Raw genomic sequence first — 20,848 nt, 5'->3', positions numbered from 1 at the left:
GTATTTGGATATAAAGGTACAATTTGACATAAAAGTAATATGCTGAAAAGAGAAATCTTTTAAAAGAGAGCGTTCCAGAAGAACCCATTTAGGGACATGAGTATCAAGGAAGTTGTAAGCCAAGGAGAAGGATTGTTTGATCAAAAAGGCAGAATGGTATGAGCCAAAATCGGGAAACCGAACACCACCTTCATTTTTAGGTCGGATCAACTTATGTAAACCAATGCGGGGATGTTTATTATTCCACAAAAATTTTGTACACAAAGAATTAATACGAGAAAAATAGGATTTGGGAATTTTGAAAGGGAGCATAGATACAGTGTACAACACATGTGGGGTAATCATCATTTTGATGGTGTCCAGTCTACCCCACCAAGATAGAAATAAGGGGGACCAAATTTGCAGAAGGGATTGAATTTTACTAGTCAACGAATCAAAGGTTAATTTAAGGGTATCTTTTAGAGAGGAGGAGAACCATATACCAAGATACTTAATTTTAGTTGGACACCATGCAAAATCAGTATTATTAAACATGTATTGAAAACACAGTGAGTTAAGGGGTAGAACTTCTGTTTTGGATAAATTAAGTTTATAACCAGATATGGACGAATACAGCTGAACTTCATTTAAAAAGGGTGGAAGGGAGGATTCGGGATTACACATGTAAATGAGGACATCATCAGCATACGCTGACAATTTAGTTTCGACAGAGGAAAATTTTACACCAGTAATATCAGGATTTGAACGAATGCGCTGTAGAAAGGGCTCAAGACATAAAATAAATAACAAAGGGGAAAGGGGACAACCTTGTCTTGTGCCTCTGGACAAAGAAAAGAATCTGGAAAATTGGTTGTTAACAAAAATACTGGCACGAGGGGATGAATAAAGGAGCTTAACTAAGGATATAAAACTTGGGCCAAAACCAAACCAATTAAGGGTACGGAACATATATTGCCAATTAATACGGTCGAAAGCTTTCTCAGCATCCAGAGAAAGGGCTGCCAACGGGGATTTGACATTTTTACTGTGAGCAAGAACATTAGAAAAAAGACGAGCATTATCAGCAGCGAGTCTACCCTTAACAAAACCCACCTGGTCTGTGTTGATTAAGCGAGGGATAATGGAGTCCAGGCGAGAGGCGAGGATTTTAGCAAAAATTTTACAATCATAATTAATTAAGGATATGGGGCGGTAATTTTTACATTGGGAATGATCTTTATCAGGTTTGGCGATAATTACAATGAGAGCATCCAAAAAGGACCCAGAGGCTTTAGCCTCCAAAATAAAGGAATTGAAGGAGTTTAGGGGCAAAAAAGGAATGGAAGGAGGAATAAAATTCAACAGGCAGTCCATCAGGGCCAGGGGCTTTTGATTTTTTGAGAGAATGGATGGCTTTGGTGATTTCCTGGAGAGTAATTTCACGTTCCAAGTGAGAAAAATCAACGGGGAGGGAAGGAGGGGAAGGAAGGCCTTCAAAAAATGTCGTTACGTTTGCATCAGAGGGGTTTGTGTCATCTATATATAGGGCTTGGTAATAGTTGTGAAAGACTTCAGCAATGTCTTCATCGGAAGTAACCAGTCTATTGAGAGAATCATTAAAAATTGGGCCGACAGCTTTGCGTTCAGACTTGATTTTTAAATAATTGGCCAGCATTTTCCCTGCTTTGTTCTGACCACCATGAAATTTAGATTTTATTTTAAGGAGGGTGTGACAGGCTTCATTGGTGATAATTTTATTAAGTGCTGTTTTGGCAAGAATCAAGTCCTGAGGGTAGAGGAGGCTTTGGAGGTGAAATATATGTGTTCGAGAGTTTTAATCTGTTTAAGTTGATCCTCATACTTTTGCTTATTGAGCTTCTTCTTTGTAGAAACATAGGAAATCGTAAAAGCTCGAAAAGAAGCCTTAAAAGCATCCCAGGTGTTAGGAATGGAGGTGTCAGCGGGGTTATTAAAGGAAAAGTATTCAGTGAAAAATTCAGTAAATTTTTTCATGAAAGTGGCATCAGATAAAAGAAAAGAATTAAACTTCCAACGACTAAATTTAGAGGGACTGAGGGACAGGTCAAGGGTAGTATATACAGGAGCATGGTCGGAAATAAAAATAGAACCAATAACAGATTTTTGAATGGAGGGGAGAAGAGACTTACTAATCATAATATAATCAATTCTTGAACGTGTGTGATGAACATTAGAAAAAAAAGTATATTCCAATAAATCAGGGTTACACACTTTCCAGGAATCATATAAAGGACGCGAGGCAATGGCAGATTGAAAGCTCTTATGAGTTTTATCAGGCTGAAATTTACTCGAAGACAACCGGTCTGAAAAAGGGTCTAACCATTGGTTAAAATCACCAGCTACTATAAAATCAGGGCAATCTATAGATGCAATGAGTATTTTGATGTCTTTCCAAAATTTGGGATCTGGGCGAACAGGGCCATATATATTCAATAAAACCATCGTCTTGTTGTGGATAACAACCTTTGCCATTGCCCAACGACCTTCATCATCATTTTGAGAGGAAATAATTTGAATATTTAAAGCTTTATGGAATAATATAGCAACCCCTCCTTTTTTGTTAACGGCAGGAGAAAACACAACCTGACCCACCCAATGTCTCTTAAGTTTAAGCGATTCAACGTCTGAGCAATGTGTTTCTTGAAGGAAAACAACCTGTGAATGGAATTTGGTTAAGTGTGACAATACCTTCTGACGCTTGACAGGATGACCAAGACCTCGAACATTCCAAGAGACAAAATTACACATGTTGGGAGGAGGGGAGGATGGGCAACAAATGGAGGCGACACATGGCAAGGAGATCACTAGAAAAGGGAAGACAAAAAATAACAGATAAACATCGGATTCGTAGGACGCTCATCTTAAAAAAGCCAACACGAGTCAAAAAATGAGGAACCAATAATCGAACAAACAGAGAAAACAGTAGAGACCACTTAGGAAGAAGAAAGCAAAGAGAAAGAGAAGAAAGAGAAAGGTAAGAAAGAGATGTAAAGACAGAGAGAGATAAAGGGAACAGATCAAAGCACGAAGGCTCGATCTGAGAAAAAGAGAGTGACCAAAACATGTGAGACGAGGGTACACCAGAGAGAGGACATGACCCACGAGCACACAGAACACGGACATTAGGAAAAGGAAAAACACAAGGATGTGAGGTAAATATCCGACGAAGATAAAAAGGGAAGATACACTAAGAGAACAAAGAAAGACGTAAAAGCATTAGCTAGCAGTGTCCATAGTGGAAGGAGAGACACTTAGCAAGTAGTCACGAAGATTCTGTGGATCATCATAGGACTTGGTGCGACCATTATGTGTGATCTTGCAGAAGCAGGGATGTAGAATTCCATATTGAATGTTGAGCTGTCTCATCATGGGACGGAGGTTCAGGAACTCTTTACGCCGAGCATTTGTAGCAGAAGATAGATCCTGGGAAATGAAAATGTTATGACCAGACCACTGGAGACGACGTTTGGCCCTGGCAGCCTTCAGTACAGCCATTAATTCGGTGAACTCCAAGAAGAGCATAATGATGCCACGGGGTTTGGAGGCATTGGAATTGAGGCGGCCAAGATGGTGTGCTCGTTGGATGTTGAGAGGATATGACGATGGTTGGAGTTCCAAAAGTTCCTGGAGAAATTTTCGAATAAAGGAGACCATGTCAGCCCCTTCCAAATTTTCCGGAACACCATAAACACGTAGGTTATTTCGTCTATTGCGATTTTCCAAATCCTCGGTGTGAAGTTTGAGCTTGTGGATCTCTTGTTCCAATAATGGAATCTTAGTTGAGAGGTCTTGGATATCGCTCACTCGCTGTTCTAAATTCAAAACTTTATTTTCCATGACCACCCAGCGCTCCTCAATCTGTTGTAGTTTAGCATTAGTAGCAGACATAAAAGGTTGAAGACCACGCACCTCTTCAAGGATGGAGTCCAGTACAGGATTAGTCGAAGAGTTAATTGGGGAAGGCGGGTCATTTTTAGGCCTTTTAGGCTTGGTTCCGGTCTGCGACAACTTCGGCGAGGTAGAGACATTCGCCATGGTTCAGGATACCAGAAGCAGGTATGTCCAATAAATCGTAGAGTATGAACCGGACTGGAGATGCACTATGGTGATAGGGGCACACAATGTGGCAAAAGTAAGGCAATGAAAAAAGGAACCGCCAAGTAACGCACTATTGGTCAGTGCGAAAACAGCGGAAAGCCACACAGCACCATGAAGGAGGCATCAACCAAGACCAGAATATGGACAAGGTGGTATCCCACAGCACTAATATGAAGTGGCAGGTTGGAGAAGTAATAGCCGGAACACAATAAGACTTGTATAAACAGAGTAAGGACAAAAAGCAGGAGGCAGATGGTCACGGAAAGGCAGGAGAGCAAGAGTAATGCAGTCACCACATAGCCGTTATGCAGAAGCAAAAAACATTGCAGTCAGGAGATTCAAAATGGCGGCCATTTTACCTCAGAGGAGCTGTTGCGCATTAAAGCGAAATAGGCAAAGTGCACAAAGTAGAAATAAAACTCTGAGCAGTCAGCAAAAAAGAGCAACACCATATTATTATGTCCAGAACGAGCTAATGCCGGAATGAAAGGGGGATTGAAGAAGGTGCGAAGAGAGACATTCACGTCGGCGGCAAACAAAATGGCGGCCGTTCGTGATGAGATGTCAGAGAAAAGTTACCGTTACAAATTTTCGGTGAAATTGCGGTCGTCAAGGCTGCAAAAGCGCTCCATTGTAGACTGTCCACCTTCCGACACTGCTGTATACCAAAAAAGCCGTCCGAAAAACAGCAGGAAGGGTCCTCACGGCATCCGCGGATCAGTCCGTAGCGGAGCTCACGGGAAAGACGTCCTCTGCAGATGGCGTGCAAGCCACGCCCCCTCAATCCCCTTTCATTTTTAACGTTAGACTTTAGAGGTCAGATTTTTTTTAGTAGTTCACTATGGGATACCTAATCTACATGGATTATTAGGTCTGGATTGACAATGCAGCTGTCACCTGATTTTATGAGATCACCAACATAAAACTTACACGTACTACTAAGAGAGGCCCTTAGGCTCCATTCCCATGTTGGTTCCCCAGAGACAGGATTTCTTTGGTTTGAATTGGTGTTCTTTCTTTAAAAATGACTGCAAGTAATGCACTTTTTGGATTGTGGTAAAGTCTATGTTCAATACAGAACTAAGTCGGTTCTGGTGGCAATCCAATGGTCACAGCTATAGGCCTGATCTGTTTATAAAATGTTATGATATAGGTACTATGCCCGACAGAGTTGTGAAAAGCATATCCCTAAATCCATAGGCATGTAAGTGTTGATTGTTATTACTCTGTATAAAAGCCTATCAACAGGGATTTTGCTACATAGAATCTCAGATTCTTTTTTTAGCAGGCAATGGTTTTGGTGTTGGTTACAGCATGTGACAAACAATGGATTCAGAAGGTTTGCTCTGTGAGAATCCTTGTTGGGCAGTCTTAGTAGGGACAGTATTTTACTTAGTCAACTGTAATTTTTCATTCATTTCCAATGTTATGACTGTGTTCGATGGTTGCCTTGCGGAAAAGCTTACACTCAAAACTGTAGGCCTAAGTTGGTTATGGTGACAAGTTATGGGCCTGACTGATGTACTGGGAAACAACATTTTTAGCACCCATAGGCCTGATTTGCTTATTATGAACCGCTTTAACAATGGTAGATGGTATAGCTTATTGTGAAAACCTTTTATTAGTCAGCAAACCTTTAACAATTGGTTGTTATCCCACAGTGTGACAAGCTATAAAAATGTATTTTGTTACATGTAATTTCACCGATTGCCATAGTAGGCAAGGGTTTTGACATAGGCCTAGCTGTTAATTATAAAAGGTTATGATAAACACAGTAAGCCTGACATATTGATTGTGAAACACGTTAAAGCCAATACGTATTTATGGGTGGATTGTTCTTTCTCTGTATTAAGGCTTACAGATAGCTATTTTGTTAAATGAAATGAGACAAAGTACCTTTGTAGGGAAGGTGTTTGGTGTGGTTAGTTCCTCTGAGGAAACCCTTGGTAGAGAAGATGTTCACAGTAACAATTCATGCTAGTATCTCTAAGCAGTCTACCAAGATCTTGTAACAAAGAAAATCATTAAATAATACATACATTCATATACATAAATATATATCCATATAGGTACATAGATGGCCTTTGGGTCAGCTGTTGTCAGCCATTGGTGTGTCAGAGTGTCATTTAAACACTGCTTCCATCCATGATGAAGTACTGCATAGGGTAATGGTTCTGTCCACATCAGTCATTGGATCTCTTGCACTGTGAATGACTGCATTTTCTGAACACGTACACAACCACCTGAAAATGAATGTGCTTAAGTGCCAGTCCTTTAGTTTTTACATTTACATTTTATAGTTCCTCTTTCATTTCTTTGCTTCTCCTCTTTTTAATATTACTTAAGATTATATTGCAGCTCTCCAGGCAGTACTATTGGGTCACATGCTTGCCACTTATTTCATTTGCAGTATGCCACATCCCAAGTAACCACTTCCTCTAAACCAGAAGACCCCGGCGAATGCTGCTATCCTCAGCGTATCATTGTTTCACCTTTCCAATGTAGTCAACACGTTGGTTCTGAATGTGCCAGCCATGCTGGAATTTTAAACCAATGGGAGGCTATCGACAATAGCGCTTCAAGATGGACACCTGCTGCTATATTTAGTTTTGGAAGCATATTCCTGTCATGAACAGAAAGCAGTAGGTTTTCGGTTTTCTACTGTACTCTTAATTTACTGTGCATATGTTGTTGTATGTGAGATTGTATCAGAGCGTGAATTCAAGAATGAGTTGATGGATGCATTAGTGCAAAGATGAATGGCAGTTCATATATGATGACCTAATGAGTGTTTAAACCCATAAGTAATCCAAGAGGCAATTTCATTCATAAGCTATAGACTTACTGGAATTGCTAATGCTCGTTACTTGGTTGTACACTGGTGTAACCAAAAGCAAAACCGAAAGCAGTTGGTCTCCAGCAGTCTGTCTGTAGTTCAGAGGGAGGACGACAATTGTGGTGCACAGAGGTCTTTCATGAAAAGTAATCAAGAGTTACAGTTGGAAAGTGGAGGCTCTAAAAACTAAATCTTCTCATAAAACATTAGTCACAGGTAGATTTCAGTGTACATGCTGACACTTAACAGGTCATCTGCAGATATATATTTCGAAACATTAAGCGAAAATTCTGAGATACATTGTAGTAGAACGTATAATCTATTGATCACTCACAGGTTGTTAAATGCAAAGTATGAATGCAACCACTGATAAAATGTTGCTCACTTTTCTGCTCATATCAAGAATATGGGTGGGGTAGATTTACATACCACAGGTGTTGTCCAAAGTGCCAGGTAGTGCATGCCTTATCGACTGATGCACAGAAATAAAGGCACTGGTTAAATTCTAGAACTCCTAAAGTACTTAACTGATTGTGGGAACTTGGGGGTCTATTAGGATGGCAGGTTGTTTCAAGTGCACCCGCCACCCTAGCGGTGCTGGGACCAGCCGCCAGTGGTGCGGCAGTTCCCCACCACCTTTTAGGATGCCACTGACACAGTGGTGGTGGCATCCTGTATATATCACATTGTGGCAGGCGGTGCTGTAAGCAGCAGCACCACAATGCAATATATGCATGTTGTGCATTGGTATGCACGTGAAAGGCACCGCGCGGTGCCTGCCACCTTGTGCATGCCAATGTTGGGGGTACCCCCCCAAGTTCTACCCCCGCCCCGCTGGGGGCCCTGCAACGGGCCCCCAAAGAAAACTCTGCATGCCTTTCCATGGCGGAGTCTCCGCCATGAAAAGGCATTGAAAATGCCACATCATAATATGTATGGTGGTACCTGTAAGGCACCGCCACCCTGTTTTGAGCCTTTTCTGCCCAGTAGGCAATCAGGACGATTGTCTACTGGCAGGAAAGCGGTGGACGGTCTTTTCGTCCGCCGCGGTACGCCCTGACATGCTAATGTGGCGGGGGTAAAAGGCCATCTGGCGGGGTGATTTGACGGGCGGATCGCCACCGCCGGTAGGGTGGTGGCGATCCGCCCGCCATCCTAATAGACCCCTAGGTGTCTAAATTAATATTAACATGTGTTACTTTTTTTAACGCCTACTATGCATTGGACGCGCGGGAGCTGTCCAACGCGTAAGTGTTCATGTGCGTCGGACGGCTTCCGCGCATCCATCACCATGGCACAGGGAATCCTTTTGGTGCCCTTTGCCATCCCCCCCCCCCAACAACCTTGGGAGCTGAAGAGCTTCCCCAGCTCCCGAGGCCCCCCCCCCATCCCCACTCGTTTCCCTAAAAAGACAATCAGCACACGTCGCGCTGACGTCATTTCGGTGAAACTGAAACTGAAATAAGCCAAGAGGCTCATTTCAGTTTCCCTTTTCACCTGCTCAGGCGGCTCTCTCAGTCCCCCCTCCGCCAAGCATGTAGAAAGACGGGAGAGGTATAATTGGAAGGGGGAGAATCTCTCCTTTCCAATGGTACTCCTCCCTACTTGATCCCTGCTTAGAGATCGCCCCAGGAGGACGATCCCAAGCAGGGATCCACCCACTATACTAAAGGGAGGGGGGGAGCCGCCCCTTGGGCAAGGGCCTTTGCTCTCTCCATAGTTTCTTTGTGCACAACAGTCTTTCTGCCCCCTGGGGGGCAGAAAGCCCACTAGGGACCAGGGATTTTTTTTTATTTATGCTGGGGTAGGGCTGCCCATAAAGGGCATTGCAATGGCCACCACACCACACAGAGAAATGTCAGCCTTTCTGCACCCCCAGCAGTGGCGTAACGAAACCTGAGGGGTCCCCCCTGCAAAGTGCATGGAGGGGCCCCCTTCGAGACTTACTCATAGCTGCCAAGGTTTCAGATTGCTATGTGTGACATTTTCAAAATTTCAATGCATTTATGAGTAACATTTCGACGAGTATGAGTGACACTTTCTTGCGAGCAAAAAAAATCAAGCCATGAAGAAAGGGAAGCATAAAAAAGTCTGAAATCAATTAGACCGAGGAACTCTAAGATCTTAAAACTGGTGCAAAGAACTGCGTGGGCTGACCCATAATTACAATGAAATTATGAAAATGTCACATATAGCATTCTGAAACCTTGGCAGCTATGTGCAGACAGGCCTGTACCCTTACCTGGGAGAATGCCTGACCAAGAGTTAATGAACGCCTTTGCCTCACTTATCATTAATGCTTCAGTTCCTCTGAAACAGACAGATGGAATCAAGAGCAGAAATCAAAGCGCTCAGCCGGTGGGGCCTATTCAGCAGTATCCTTACTTAAAAGTAAGCCGAGGGGGTTAGTAGTCATATGTTAGACTCGAGGTTGCCTCCCCCTACCCCCCAGACCGGAAGAAGTAGCAACAGAGAGGCCCAGCACAGTCACGCAGCCGCGCTGCTAAAATAGAGAATGAGTTAGTCATGATAGACGAAGTGCGGGCACAGGGCAGGAGAGAGAGTGGCACCCCTAACCAACACCCTGAGGGTGCCCCCGGAGTGTGGAGACAATGGCTTGGTGGTGACCACAGCCTGCTTGGATTGATGTTCTGAGGCCAGAGCTGCGATAATAATATTGCAGGTGAACGGCGTTGCTAAAGGCCGAGCGGGACAGCGGAGGAGATGGCACCCCTGATCCCCCTGCGTGTGAGCGGATATAGACAGGGGCCACAATCTCTCTCTGTACACATGTGAGCATGGTGGTGCTGTGTGTCATGTATCGCGGTGCACAGCCTGCAGGAACCACACAGGACACAGATCGTGTGGAGAGGTATTTCTTTATTTCCTCGTCATGTCCGTCCGTCAGGACACGTCCGTCCTCGTCCTGCTACGTACTGTCCTTTCCTGTCCCCCCACAGGAAGTAGTGTCCGGTGACCTGGTCACCACCCTGTGACCCACAGGGTCCTAGTGTCCGGCGTCTGTCGTCTGTCGTCGTGGTCATCACATCTCCCCCCCTGTCACAACAAAGCTTTTCCACATGCACAAATTCTTGGTATACTGTCCACACTGTGAAGAGCTTATGAGAGAGAGCAAGAGAGAGAGAGAGAGAGAGAGAGAGAGAGAGAGAGAGAGAGAGAGAGAGAGAGAGAGAGAGAGAGAGAGAGTCTCTACATTTCTTCTATCAGTCTCTTTGTCTTTTTGCACTCTCTTCTTGGTCTTTGTTCTCCGCTCTGTTCTTGTCCTCCACCTTCTTCTTTGTGTGTTGTCATTTCTCCGTTTGTTCCTTGCTCTCTTTCTTCCACTTCCGGTGTCGTTATCGCTCTTTCCCCTTCTTCCATCTTGAACTCCTTGAAGTGTGAGCTGTTTCTTGTTATTTTCCGATGATCTGAGACTGCGGTCACCATTGACCCTTTTACTCCAGTCACTACCAGCGGATCTTTTGAAAAAGGGCTGTCAGATTTCCTTTGCTGTGTTTGTTTCACTATTACTAAGTCTCCTTCCTTTAGTTGGTGTTCAGCTGCATTTCTCTTTTTGTCAGCATATTCTTTCATTTTCTTTTTCTCTTTGTTGTCTCTTTCAGCAATCTCTCGTCTGTTGGTGTCTGCTATGGCCTCTGTTTGTGGTAGCCTTGTCTTGCTTGCTCTTCCTAACACCAGTTCTGCTGGACACCTGCCCGTGGTGCTGTGAGGGGTGTTCCTATAGTCTCGTAGCACTTGACAAAGCGCTTATCCAATTGAGATCTGTGTCAATTTTGCTCGCTGGATAGCTCTTTTGATGGTCCCCATGAATCGTTCTGCCATTCCATTGGCTTGTGGCCACAGAGGAGTTATTTTCCTGTGTTTGATTCCCAGGTAATCCATGAGCCTGCGGAATTCTTCTCCTGAGAATGGAGGACCATTGTCTGTTTTCAGTGTTTGTGGTGAGCCCCAGGCAGCAAATATGTCGTCTAACACTGGTAAGGTGGCACTTGCCGATGTCGATGACACTTCCCTCACTATTGGAAATCTCGAAAATTCGTCAATCACTACCAGCAAGTACTTTCCAGTCTCCAGTGGCCCATAGAAGTCTGCTGCTAGTTCGGTCCATACTGCCAATGGCAATTCCGACATCTTCAACGGTGTGGGCTTACTAGACGATCCTGTTACTTGGCAGGTGTGACATTGTGACACTTCTTCCTCCACCATGCTGTCTAGTCCTGGGAACCACACTCTTTCTCTCAACATCTTCTTTGTCGCTACCATTCCTCTATGTGACTCATGAGCTATCTTAACTGTTCTCTTCCTTAGTCGATGTGGTATTACAATCCTTGAACCTCTCATCAGGACTCCGTTCTCTGTCTCAGACAGCTCTTCGCCTATCTTTTTGAACGCCAGCAGTTCTTCTTTGTCGACCCCTTCTTCTGTGACGGTGTTGCTATTAATATGTCTCCATCTCTGTAGCCTCACTATCGTTCCTATTGCCTTCATTGTCGGGTCTCTTTTTGTCTCTCGCTCCAGTTCTTCACTTGTTATTGACGCTGGAGTGTTTTGTTTCACGATGAAGTTCAGGTATTCTTCTGCCATTGTGGTACCACCGTTCCGACATGGGAGCGGGTGCCGCAACATGTAGTCGGCTGGGTTTTGGTCTTTGCCTGGTTTGTGTACTATTTTGAAGTTATAGTCCATCAGCCTGATTCCCCACCTTTCTATTCTTGGTGGTATTTTCGCGTTAGGGTTGCTATAGATAGTCACTAGCGCTTGGTGGTCTGTCACTATTGTGAACGGTTTTCCATATATGAACATGTGGTAATGCTCACATGCCCATACTACTGCCAAGCTCTCCTTCTCTGGTTGAGAGTATGCTCTCTCGACATCTGACAGACTCTTACTTCCGTATGCTACTATCTGTCGTGGTGAATCTTTCCCAGGTTTGTGTTGTGCTAGTATTGCGCCAAGACCCACCGGGCTGGCGTCTACTGTTAGTTCAGTGCATAAGTTCGGGTCGAAGTATGCTAGGTGGTCTACTGCCGTCACTGACGCTCTTATTTCTTCAAACGCTTTTGTACACTCTGTGGTCCATTCGAATGGGTGTCCTTGTTTTGTCAGTTCTCTCAATGGTGTGCTCACCGTCGCGAAGTCTTTTATGTACCTCGCGCAGTAGCTGGCAAGGCCAAGAAAAGAGCGCACGTCAGCGACGTCTTTTGGTTCACTCGTTTTTTCAAGCGTGTCTATCTTACTCCGGTCCGGCCTCATTCCTTTCCGTGAGAATATGTGTCCGAAGAACACTAATTCTTCCCTTCCCAGTTCACATTTCTTCTCATTTACTGTCAGGCCCACCTCTACTAGCCGTGAGCACACTTCCCTCAGTGCCGTGTCATGTTCTCCATCTGACTTCCCAAAGACCAGAATGTCATCGCTGTAGTTTAGACTGTTCGTTATCGGTCTTATTATCTGCCTGATCGTTTCTTGAAATATTTCTGCTGCTGAAGATATTCCAAAACTCAGTCTTTTGTAGCGAAATAATCCTAGGTGCGTTGAGAATGTCGTTATGTATCTGGACTGCTCGTCCAGCTCCAATTGATGGTATCCCTTGCACAGGTCTAGTTTGGAAAACTTTCTCATTCCTGTCAGGCAGCTTATCATGTCGTCCAGATGTGGCCCTGGATGTCGTTCTCTTTCGATGGCTGTGTTTGGTATTCTCATGTCCACACAGATTCTTATCTGTGTGGTGTCTTTTTTTGGTAAAGCCACTATTGGGGACACCCATGGCGTTGGTCCTTCTGCTGGCTCAATGATGTCCTGTGCTAGTAGGGCCTTTATTTCTTCCTCCACTTGAGGTTGTAGATGTATTGGTACCCTTCGGTGGTGTTGTGCGACTGGCCTGACAGCTTCATTTATGTGCAGTGTTATTTGTCTTCCTTTCAGCTTTCCTAGTCCTTCCGTTAGTTTTGGGAATTCCTGTAATATGCTCTCCTTTTACGACATGTGGTACATCATTTTCAGTAGGCCCATTATTTTTGCTGTTACATTGCTTAGTAGACACGGTGCGGGAATGTCTCCTCGTAACACATGTATCTCTTCTGTGATAGTCTTGCCCTTGTGCGTCATGGTGTCCGTGAATTTTCCCATGTTTGTTACAGGATTTTGTGCACCCCACGTAAATACTCTTACGCTTGATGGTTGTAGCGGTGGCTTCTTCTTCTTCTTATCATATTCTGTAGCACACATGATGTTGCACGTGGCTCCGCTGTCCAGTACAAATTCTGTTTGATGGGACCCTACTTCAATGGTCACCCAATCCGTCTTCTTTATTGACTTCCTGTCTATTAGTCTGATGTGTTCCTCTTCATGCCCTTCGTCTGTGGTCATGAGATATAGGCGTTCTACTTTTCTTGTTGTTTCTTCCTCTTCCTCTTCTCCTCCTGACTCTCCAGACGAGCTCCTCTCCGTCGCCTCCATGTGTCGTACATGTCTTGTTGTTGCTGTTCTTGGCCTTCCGGGCCTGCCACGTTCATTTTTGAATTGTCCACCTTGACACATGGTGGCAAAATGGTTGCTTCTGTTGCATTTCCTGCATGTTTGACCGAATGCTGGGCATGGTCCTCTGTGAGGGAATTCCAGACCGCACCTGTAGCATTGGGAACTTTGTTTCTTCGCCGCTTGTTCCTTGTGTCCTCCTTTCCAGTTCCCTTTCTTGCCTGCGTCTGACATTCTATGTATTTGTTCTCCCTTTCGGTAAATCTGTTTCGCTTGTATCATTGCTCTTGCTTCTGCCCTCGCTAGATCTAGAATTTTTTCTAGGGTGATCGGTTCTTTTAGTAGTCTTGTGCGAAATTCCGTGTCTCGGCAGCCTTCTATCAGTTTGAGGCGAAGTGCCTGTTCATTGTCGTACTTTTCAAATTTGCAATGTGCTACTAGCTTTCTCAGCCTTGTTGCAAAGTCATCCATTGACTCTTCTGGCTGCTGATATGCCATGTGAAAAGAATATCTCTCAAAGTCGACGTTTCTTTGGGGGTCGAACTTGGCCGTTAGACATTTTATTAATTTCTCGTAGGTTTCTAATTCACTCTGTGGCAGTGTTATGAGGAGGTCATCCACCTCATCCCCCACTAGGTTTAGGAATAGATCTAGTTTTTTTTCGTCCACCACGTCGGTCGCCTTCATGTATCGTTCAAATTTTATGATCCATTTTTCCCACCGGATGCCCACTTGTGGCTCCGATACAGTGAAAGGCACCGGTCTGCGGTATTGTGCACTCTGTGACTTTGTTTCTGGCATTTCTCTTTGCACCTCTGTCTCCCCTTTTTTTTTTTTTTTTTTTTAAACTCTTTTGTTTCAAGCTATTTTATATTGATGTCTTTCCTCTTTATTTCTCTCTTTTATATTCTTGTCTTATGGTGACAGTGTTATTCCTTTTTCAGTCTCTTTGGTGCTCTCCTTCGTGTTTTGCCTGCCTTTCTGATGGCTGCCCTTTGTTTCTATTGCACTTTTTCCTTTTGTCCCGCACAAAATGTCCGCCTTGCTTCTCGCGAGATTTCGCGATCGAAATCTCGCTTTCGCCTGGCCTTAAAATGGCCGACTTGCTGTGGCCGCGTTTCTATTGGTCCCCTCTGCCTGTTTCCAGTATGGCCGCCGAGACGTGACCGCTCTCGCGATACTACACGCTCTAATTTTTAGCGCGATCTCCTTTCTCTCTCGGGCGCTGCCGCTGCTCCCCGTGGCTCCTCTTACCGCACGTTGTTGCTTCTTTTGGTTGGACGCTTATCGGGGTGGGCTCCCATGTAGCTCCTTGCGTCAGCAGCGTTCGCTATGCTGATCCCTTGCGCTTTCCAACGCAGTGGTGTGTCACGGTTTCCAACCACCCTTCGTCGCCAGATGTCATGTATCGCGGTGCGCAGCCTGCAGGAACCACACAGGACACAGATCGTGTGGAGAGGTATTTCTTTATTTCCTCGTCATGTCCGTCCGTCAGGACACGTCCGTCCTCGTCCTGCTACGTACTGTCCTTTCCTGTCCCCCCACAGGAAGTAGTGTCCGGTGACCTGGTCACCACCCTGTGACCCACAGGGTCCTAGTGTCCGGCGTCTGTCGTCGTGGTCATCACACTGTGGAGTGAGGGTCTGACTGCCCCTGCAAACACAAGACCCCGAACACTCGACCGGTGCCCTTCAATACTTTCGGGCAGAGTTAGCGCTATTAAACGGCTCAACTTTCAGTGGGACCTTATTGCGCATCATAATATTAATAGGACTAAAGTCAGACAAATAAAGGTGCCACTGCCGCCACCGGGCCAAAACTGCCTGCCGGTCCGGACCTGTTAAACAAGGTACAACACTCACTCACTTACAGAGGCATGTTCCGCTTGATGTGCATGACAGTTAGACATTGAGGGCAAGCAGTGGTCACCTTTAACTCGTAAATTCCATTCAGACTGACTTAAACCGACCCTACACTGATAACGCAGAGTATTGTAGAATGTAACAAGCAGAAGTCGACTTGAGTGCCTTGATGTTCTGCTGCAGTGCTGCAGACTTTACTGGTGTGGCTGAATTATTTTTGTGCAGACTACATACAGAGCTGTTGTACGTAATTGTATACAAGCTGAATGACTCGCAGCTCCTAAAAGTAAATTACAGTTGGAAGACAAAAAGAAACTGTGCGTGACACTTCTCACTTACTTTAACAGATGCGAGCCAGCACCATTGATGGAGCGGGCCAGCTTCGATGATTGCCCTAGACACATATAGTCCCAGGCAGCGCCACGGCCGAAGTCCAGATCAGACACACCTCTTCGAACAACGTACATAGCATTGGCAGAACTGGCTGCACTGGACTCGCTACAGGCTGCACCTGAGCCCAGGCAGTCATTCTGATGCACCACAGCGGCTGAATCATAACGCCCGCCGGGCCGAGTGATGAGAACTGCAGCGGCACGCCCAGGGTGCTGGCTGCACAACAAATGAAACTATGCCGCGCAGCCGTGCCCGCACACGGCGCCTATGCTGATTGGGCAAATAAAATCATGGGGGCTCATGACATAAAAGAATGCGCGGTATCACGTAAAACATTGTAGCTAACCTGGAGCTGAGCCAGCCCCCTCAAGCCTGTCGGACAAGAAGAGTCAGCATCCAAGTTAAGATCAGTGCAGTCAGTGGAGCTCACTCTGGAGCTCTCAGACTGCTATGGTACTGTACTGAGGGGCCCCCATGGAGCTCGGGCCCCCCGCACTGCAGGGGCTGCAGGGGCCTTTGTTACGCCCCTGCCCCCAGGGGGGTAGGATAACATTGGGGGACCTACGCAAGCCATACCTCGCTGCCTCCCCCTCCCCCACCCAACCCACCCCCCCCCGGTTGTCTAGATTTCAGAAATGTGTGGGTTTGGTAGGTTTCCCAAGATGGCCACCGAGCTCGGGCTAAAAACCCAGGTGACTCTTCTTGCAAAACCAGGTTGTTTTGTGATAGGCCATTTTGATGTCTCCTCAATACGTTTTGGGCCCTTGCCTGTCGCGGGTACTTGACCCACCCATGCGAGTGAGGTACCATTTTTATTGAGAGACATGGGTGAATGCTGGGTGGTAGGAAATTTGTGAATCCACGAGTATTCCAGAACTTCCCCACACAGAAATTTGAGAAAAAAGTAATTTATTCAGCTAAATGAGGTTTGAAGGGGATTCTGGGTAGAAAAACGTTGAGGGACGTACACAAGCCATACCTCCCTGGACTCCCCGGGTGTCTAGATTTCAATAATGTGTGGGTTTTGGGGGCGCTAGGGGGTGCACTGCGGGATGGCTGGCTAATACGGCAGCTCCGCCGGACGGATCCATGTCATGCATAATTTCCCCGCAATAATGGCAGCTTAATTGAATCGAGTAACAGTATCGGCAATCGGAAAGTGTCCGGCGGCTAAGAAGTGAAGCAGAATGTGAAAATACATCGGTTTAGCAAAGAAAAAGTTCATCGGATTTCCTGAGCGCCGCGGACGGAGCTCGGCAAGATGGCGGACACTCACTCCATGAAACACTGAAGTTTACATTTGCGGACCTCATGGTACCGATCAACTGCAGAAAACCCTGAGGCGGCGCCCTACCCGATCGGACTGAAATAGGACTCTCGCTTATCCCCCACATATAACCTGTCCGCTTATAATACATCGAGTGCCACGACCAACAACACCTGCAACCGGTGAGTACTCGTGAGTGAAGGAGAGTGCGATGCTGCATTACTAATAGTGAAGAGTCTCATACCAACTGCCATGCCAATTATCACCATGACTTATAGAGCCTTAGTCCTGCCTATCACCAAACTACTGCCATGGTGAAACTTTGCATAATTGAACATTTGTCTCCCTGATATTTACGCACCGATAGATGGGACAGCAGAACTAACTGCACTGCGTTTGGTATGGTGAAGAGCGCCTGAATGAAACAGAATCAATGTAATGGTGGCAACTGCGGCAACAGTGAGGCCATTTTAGGAATATTTTTAATGCACGCCGAAACCTAATGCTCAGGCCCGACAAATTGAAATAAACTACGACGCGCTATGGGCTGGAATGAGCGCATTGATGTGGCTTCTACACAGATAGACACTGCATTAAAGTAACTAGATGGCAGCACGACCTGAGGCGTAGACGATCATATCAACGCAGTATTATACCAAATAACCACCACCAATTCGCCAGTTGTGTATGAAGGACCGCAGACACCCCCATCCTCAGTATACAAAACGCCTTGGTCCAATGCCCGATATATCAAGTGAGGAACACAGCCAAGAGCCCACTTCCACGCACTGCATTACCCACTGCCTGAGCCTACATTCACGGTGAAGAGGGTCCCCCCCATACTGCTGAAGACATGTAGTAAGGACTACCACCTGTTAATAGTTCTAGCAGTGCCATTGTGACCGGGGTGACACTGCCTCAGTGCTGAACTCGCAATATCGTGAACCAACTGCGACAGCGCTGCAATCGCATGAAATGGGAAAACCTGATAAACAACAGCCAAAGCGGACTTTCGAACCGCGAAAGTCGGTACGAGGATCTACGGCTCAATCAGATGCTGAGACGGAGATAGACAATCCTCCCGAAAGTGGCATGGAATCCATTCTGCAAGTAATCCAAACTAGCCTTCAGGATATAAACGGCAAACTTTATCACCTCACTTGCCGCGTGGACAACATGGCGACTAAATTAGACTGCCAAGGAGAACGGATAGATGAGGCTGAAAATCGACTACCGGCGGTGGAAGACGAAGCGCGCACTAGCACCTCTAAATGCAACGGGATGCAAAAAGTGCTGGAAGTGCTTAGAAGCAAAGCAGAGGACTTGGAGGCGCGATCGAAATAATGTCCGAATAGCTGGGGTCCCTGAATCAACGAATACGGGTCGCATGGAGACAAATGTGGAGGAATTACGTCGGCCAATATTCGTCGAGGATCATCTTTCCCCACTTTTCATAGTGGAAAGGGCCCATAGATCGCTGGCACCTCGTCCACCACTGGGAGTACCACCCAGACCCATAGTGGCCCGAGTATTGAATTATCGGGATCGTGATAGCATACTGCGAATGGCGAGGGAAAAGCAATCAGTGAACTACCAAGGCAACAGGTTGGAGTTCTATCCTGACTACACAATGGCGGTGCAACAAGCGCGCAAAGAGTTTGCAACTGTCAAGGTGAAACTGAAAGACATGCAAGTGGAATATGCCATGCTGTATCCAGCGCGCCTGAAGGTCACGTGGGATAGCAAACCAACGATTTTAACCTCACTGAAGGCAGCCCACGATTTCATAAAGAAGATCGTAAATCAACAGAAGGAAAGGAAGAAAGCGGCCCAGGCACAAGAATCGGAATGAGCAGTCAGCGATGCAAGCCCATACACACCAACGGTATCGGCAAGTATGAACGTTGTATTACGAGCTTTTGACAGGACACCAGTTGTTGACTCGCTGCTCCCTGCCCTGAACTACTCTTTCAGCTGTAAGTCTATTTGCGCGACAGGACATGCTGTTTGGACGCTGCACTGTACTGTACGTGATTAAGGCAGAGTATGCCGAGGAACATGGCCAACTCGGAGCATGTCCTAGAGCATTTGAGGCATGATGCTGTTGGTTGGGAGGGAGGGCAAAATGGGTAGGGATGTGCGAACTGGCCTGTGCACTGCGAAGCTGCAAGTAACACAGGGAATACTGCATATAACCCAGACTTCATCCTAGAAGCGACCCAAGACAATGTGCTTGATGCTCCAGAAGGAGCTGCCTTAGCGTGCTGAGATCCTGGTGCTCGGTCCCTGTTTATTCTATAGAAGACTGAGGACTTGCTGCTGCTTAATTGGAACTGTCTGTAAGGGAGAGGCCTGCTCTGGCATATTCAAGGTGAAAATGTCTGACCACTGTACTGGTTATTTGTACTTCAGATAGCCTGTAATCCCCAGGCGGGACTCATCATAACTGTGATATTACTACAAACTCAGTTTCCCCACAGGATTTGTTAGCATCATGCAGCTGATGAGCGTAGGGATATCACTACAAAAAAAGTCATGAAATCTGAAGAGTTTTGCTACATACAATGACTGGTTGTACTGTTATATCATCTACAAATCTGTTACTACTGTTATAATATGAGGATTATTTCCAGTTGAACGAAAAATGCACCAATGACCCATGCCTGTTATGGGAGGCTTTCAAAGCCACATTGCGAGGAGTCTGCATAAGTGCCACAGTGGGAGTCTTACGTGATATAAGGGCACAATTGACAAGATGTGAGACAAGGCTTGAATCGCTAGAAACTCAATACGAACGAACCCAAGACCCAATCCTATTGGGAGACATACGAATGACACTCACTGAATACCAATCTTTTGCTGAAGATGGATTAAATACGCCCATAAACATCACAAAGCTAGAGCGTTTGGTGAAGGAGGCAGGCCAGGTAGAGTGCTAGCCACTAGAATTTGCGAGGGACGCAAGTCCCAAGCCGTGTTGCAGATACGGGATGAGACGGTTTCCCTATGTGCAGATCCGATGGGTATCTTGTATGGCTTTGTAAAAACGTATAGCAAACTGTACACATCACAACACACTGCATCACCTGACGAAATATTCAGATATCTTGAAGATGTGGCAATTGCTTGGCTTTCGGATGCGCAGAGGGCCTATCTATCGCTCCCTATAACTGTAGAGGAAGTCTCCGAGATAATCAAATCATTGCCTAATGGAAAAGCCCCTGGCCCAGATGGGTTCACGTGCAAATTTTACAAAACGTACACTGACCTGTTGGCACCCCACCTCGTTGCGATGTTTAGGAATGCTTTTGAAAAAAGTATTCTCCCTCCAACGCTGAGGGAAGAAGTGGTGATAGCGCTCTTAAAACCAGCAAAAGATCCCGAGCTGTGTGATTCATATCGACCTTTATCGTTAATAAATGTTGACTCGAAGATATTGGCCAAGATACTTGCTACAAGACTGCAACCTCTTATGACAAACCTGGTCCTTCCAGATCAGTCTGGTTTTATACCATCTAGAGCCACTACGCATAGTACCCATACGTTGTTCGCTCTCTCCCACTATCTGGTGCTGAGCACCAACGCTGTAGCTGTCATGTTAGATGCCGCTAAGGCTTTTGATCCCATTGAGTGGTCCTACATTATCACGGTACTCAATAGGATGGGCTTTCCTCCGATGTTTATCCAATGGGTTAAGCTCTTATACACACAACCAGTGGCGCAGGTTCGGGTCAATGGATAGGTCTCTGACGCAATCGACATAGAACGTGGAATGAGGCAAGGATGCCCTTTATCTCCCTTATTATTTGCCCTTGCCCTCGAGCCCCTTGCCTGCAAAGTAAGACAGCAACATCACCAGTCTGCGTTGCAATTCCC

This window comes from Lissotriton vulgaris, chromosome 2_1 (genome assembly GCF_964263255.1).
Source record: "Lissotriton vulgaris chromosome 2_1, aLisVul1.2, whole genome shotgun sequence".
Classification (NCBI taxonomy): Eukaryota; Metazoa; Chordata; class Amphibia; order Caudata; family Salamandridae; genus Lissotriton; species Lissotriton vulgaris.
Note: the sequence above shows the minus strand (reverse complement) of the source record.